Source organism: Scyliorhinus canicula, chromosome 3, assembly GCF_902713615.1.
Source record: "Scyliorhinus canicula chromosome 3, sScyCan1.1, whole genome shotgun sequence".
NCBI classification, from domain to species: domain Eukaryota; kingdom Metazoa; phylum Chordata; class Chondrichthyes; order Carcharhiniformes; family Scyliorhinidae; genus Scyliorhinus; species Scyliorhinus canicula.
Genome location: NC_052148.1, coordinates 161,663,341 through 161,668,366, shown reverse-complemented (window position 1 = coordinate 161,668,366; position 5,026 = coordinate 161,663,341). Strand labels below are relative to the sequence as shown.

At 42.8% G+C, this 5,026-nt stretch overlaps 1 long non-coding RNA gene across 1 annotated transcript; it reads right to left on the bottom strand.

Annotated features, from left to right (window-relative positions):
* Positions 1 to 2,427: 2,427 nt before the first annotated feature.
* On the bottom strand, positions 2,428 to 5,026 carry LOC119963070. The gene is made up of 2 exons (XR_005460020.1): positions 3,812 to 5,026; positions 2,428 to 2,826 (listed from the first exon to the last, which is right to left on the bottom strand). It is a non-coding gene; the product is annotated as an uncharacterized LOC119963070 (long non-coding RNA).

Here is a 5,026-nt window from a genome sequence, read left to right as displayed (position 1 = left end):
TTTAAGTGGGCGGAGCCACAGTTGTTGCACGTCGTGACGTCAGAACGCTCAGTGCACCACTGCGCATGCGCGGTGTCGTCATACGTAGTGCGTGCCTGCGCAGTTCGGTCTTGCCGTCCCCTCGGTCGTTGCGCGCATGCGCAGGAGCCAGAGAAAAGCACGCGAAATGGCCGCCCTCATCCGGACTCAGGCCTTGGAGCGGTTTTACGGCCTGCAGCCGCTCTGCTTCGTGGGGGTCTTGCCGCGCCGTCTCTGCCGCTTGAATGTGCGAGTATCGGTTAGTGGCGTGCTCATGCAGAACGCAGGTTTCGGTGGCTATAGCAAGAGTGAGCTATTTAACTTTGAGGAGCTGCTGGCGTAGGGGGTCCGAGTGCACACCGAAAATGATCTGGTCGCGGATCATTGAATCGGAGGTGGAGCCGTAATTGCAGGATTGCGCGAGGATGCGAAGATGAGTGAGGAAAGATTGAAAAGGTTCATCCTTACCCTGCAGATGCTGTTGAAAGGCATAGCGTTCAAAACTTTCGTTGACTTCGATATCACAGTAGCTGTCGAATTTGAGCAGGACTTTCTTGAACTTGGACTTGTCCTCACCTTCAGCGAATGTGAGGGAGTTGGATGGCGTGGTCCCCGGCCGTGGAGAGGAAGAGAGCAATCTTCCTGACGTCAGAGGCAGTTTCCAGATCTATAGCTTCGAGGTACAGTTGAAACCTTTGTTTAAAAATCTTCCAGTTCGCACCGAGGTTGCCGGTGATGCGGAGCGGCGGGGGACGGGACGCTGTCCATACAACCGGATGGCTGATCGTTGGTCAAAGGCAGATTATTTGAGGGTCGGTCCAGCAAACTCTAACATCACGTACTGGTACCATGGTATGCTGGGTCTGTGAGGAATGCATTTACCAGAGCAGTAAGATAGGCAGGCTACCAACACTTGTAGAAGTACAACTATATTTTATTTAACTATGAGCTGTTAAACATACTTGCACTGTGGGTCGACACTATGTCAGGTTGACTGAAGACCTACGGCTAACCTGACCAGACGATACTGCCAGCACATGGTAGATGTTCGCGCTACTGATTACGGGCTTTGGCTGTCTCAGAGGCTGCATCCCGAATGAGCGGGAAAACTAGTGCCCTCTGGCTTTATAGTGGCTGTGTCCTGTCTGGTGATTGTCTGCTGTGTTCTGTGTGTTGGTTGGTCTTTCAGTGTGTCAGTCAGTGTGTGTCTATGCACCATCATATACTTGTGTGTATATTATGACAGACGGCAGGCATTTAAACAGTAGATTTAGATTGAAAACAACAGGCAAGTACTTAAAAAGTGATTTAAAGGTATGTCGAAGTTTTTTAAAAAAAGCTTTCTTTTGCTCTTTTAAACAGACATTGCTGTTGTTGATTCTTTTAAAGTAATTTTTTATTTTATGATTATAGGTGATTATTTGTAAGTGAACATAGGTTTGGTTATTTGTGTTATATCTGTGAAACTATTTAAATCTGCACTATACTATTATGTAACTTTACATGTGGCATTCTTAAAAATGTTTGTTGCTTTAATTTAGATTATGGTCATAAAGATTTTAAAAGCACCCCAGGGCTTTTTGCTGTCACTGTCCTCATACTAGCTGATTTATTAACTTTTTATTTGTGTTCATAGAATCACTGCAGTGCAGAAGAAAGCCATTCAGCCCAAAAGTCTGCACTGACACTTGAAAGAGCACCCTACCCAGTCCCAACCTCCATGCTATCCCTATAACCCCACCTAAGCTTTGGACACAAAGGGGCAATTTAACAAGGCTATTCCACCTAACCTGCACATCTTTGGACTGTGGGAGGAAACCAAAGCACCCAGAGGAAACAGCAGCAACACGGTGGCATTGTGGTTAGTACTGCTGCCTCTCAGTACCAGGGACCAGGTTCAATCCCGGCCTTGGGTGACTGCGTATGGACTTTGTACATTCTCCCAGTGTCTGCATGGGTTTCCTCCGGGTGCTCTGCTTTCCTTTCACAATCTAAAGAGGTGTAGGTTAGGTCCTGAATTGGCCATGCTAAATTGCCCTTTAGTGTCCAGGGATGTATAGGTTATGTTCTAGGGATAAGGCAGGGAAGTGGACCTTAGTAGAATACTCTTTCAGAGGGTCGGGGCAGACCTGATGGGCAAATTATCTCCTTCTGCACTACAGGAATTGTATGGTTCTATTCCATGGTTTTAGATAACCCACGCAGACACAGGGAGAGTATGTAAACACACACTGTCGCTCATGAGCACAGGTCCCGTTTGTTGTGCGACAGCAGTGCTAAATATTTGTGTGCCACCGTGTTAAATATGTTTCCGCCTTGTTTACGTTTTATCTTATTTATTTATAATTATCTCGCAATTAAATGTTGTGTTTTGATGTTGCAGTAAGATATTTGTAGAAGCTTGTAAAGTTTAATGTGAAACATTTATTCACAAAAATAATTTTATAAATACAAAACTTTGAAACCAGTTAACATTTAACTTTATCAGCTGAACAATTTACATAAAACTACCACAACTTTTTACAAATTTCTTGTAATAATACATTTCTTCACTTCAACACAAGTCAAAAAAATATATTTTTCCACATAAACACAATGGTTCTGACTATTTGTAAAGAGAAGAAGGAGGGGAGATGGGAGAGAGGGGAGGGTATAGACATATCAATTGTTACTGTTACAAGCTCAGCATCCGAAAGCAGCAGCTGCTGAAGTGCAGTGTCCTGGCACACATCTGCTCTGACATCATTTCAGGATGTCCTTCGTCAGTACATTCTTAGAGGTGGGTGGGTGATTGATTTGCTGCAATACCTGTCAGAGAGATGGTTGTCATTAGCTTACAGGAGGGCTTTGATATGTCAACTAAGGCACTAAAAACTTTGTTAAAGCTTTCAAAGCAATCACTGAGGATTGTAAGAAGTCTCTGAAACAAGACAGCTTAAAATACATTGCAAATGTAATTTAGCTCTGAATCAGCTGAGAGGACAAGCGTGCTGACATTTGTGTCCTTGAAAGAGTCAATAGCAACAGGGACTATGATAATTTGAAACAAACTCCACTGTGCCACCCATATGCTTTGAATGCCAGAGTCCTGACTGCCAAAGCAATCTTCTTCGCCCAGATCAAGGAAGGATCTGAAAAAGATGAGGACAACAGAAGCTCTTCAAAGACACCTCAAGCAATAGAACATAGCGGCAATGCCCAACCTTTGCTCAGAAGAGATCTACTTGGAGGAACCTCCTGATCGAAGGATCATAATTCTTCGAGAACACCTGGCGGCAAGAGGAGACCCGGAAAAGGAGCCCGATAAAGGAATAACTGCGACCTAGTGTCCACGGACTGCTGCCACCTTGCAGAAACTCCTGCCAAGTGAGTAATTGAAGATGCAGCTCCAGGAATGGGCCCATCAGCTACGCAAGGACCCACAGAACTGCTGACCAATAACATGGAATATTTTAGGGGGACAATCATACCAGTTAGCGAGTGATCACTGCATTCTATCAATCATAATTCCTTTAATGGAATTAACTTCCTCATGGCAAACCAAAGTTAAAAATAAATTATTTCACCTTCTGTGACTCCAAACTCACTTTATACAGTAAAGTGCCCTGTTAAAGTAATTACCAGCCTCTAGACAAACCAAAGTTTAAAATCTTTCTTCCTTTCACTTTATTTGCATTTTAAACATATTTATAAACACTAAACACTAATAATAGAAAACATAACTAACCAAAAAAAATGTCCCCCGACGCCTCTGCTAGACTTAAAAACTAAAAGTGCAAATGCAAAAACTCACCTAAAATCCGGGTAAGTGGTCCCAACTTAGCACTGTATGGATTTCTCATTCAGCAGGTCCAGCACAGCACGGGGCTTCAAGCAGGGGTAAAAAAGCTGGCCGAGTGTTTAAACGCTACGTGCTTCCAGTGCACATGTCTGGACGCCCGCACTTCCGTGTCGTCACACTGCGCAAGTGCGGCATACTAGCGACTTGGCACGAATCCTACAAGAAATTACGGGAGAGCATTCTTGTACTGGATAGCAGTGTCTGTAGAGGCAAGCATGGAGGAAGCTCCTAGTTTAGGCCTTATACTATCTACAGGTATATAGTTGGATGTAGTTAATAAACACTTACTGTTTAATGTACAAGACTCAGAACCTCTTCATGAGGCCTATCGAACTACACACATCTTACAACAAACTGGAACTGTTTAGTTCGAGGTATGTTCCGTCTGGAGTACAGTTCTTCAATACTACCGCTAAATTTTAATTCAGGTTTGTGAAGGAGCATAATCTGGGCAGTGAAAATGGCTTATGAACCCACCAATGGTATCCCAAATACTCAAATACAGTATAGCATAGTTGCCACATTTTATCACCAAAAACTGTTCTAACATTCGGCTATCAATGCTTTAAATTGGAACCATTTAGAATTAAATTTGGCTACCTTACAGATTATGTGGCTAAACCATTTCACCAAGGATAGCACCTACTGTATTCTAACTGTTTTAAAATATAAAAGAGTCAAACACAAGTGGTGAATAAGTTTAATATAGGTAAAATCAGGTTTTAAAGCACTCCTGAAACTTAAATGCTGGAATCTTTTGCATACAAGATCTGTTTTTACTTTCAAACAGGTAATATTAAATAGCTGGCATAAAGAAATGAAATTAAACACAAGACAGCTCAACATTTCCCATATTTAGCATACATAAAATGTCTCTAGGGAAATCTGCAAGCTTAACGTTGGTAAATAGTGCTACTTCTACTTGGAGTTGTAACGTTTTGCAACCTCATGCAGAAAACATCCTAGAGAAATGCTGTTATGTATGTCGAACACAATAGACTCACTCAGTGGATAGCAGAGCCCCATCAATAAACACTTGGCAAAGCTCCTAGTCCTTCATCCCAAATTGAGGCATGCAAGACTCAAGCATTTAATACCAGCTGGGTACTGAACGTTCCTGTCCCAGACAAATGTTAATTGGCATCAGGGATCAAGAAAGATGCCAAG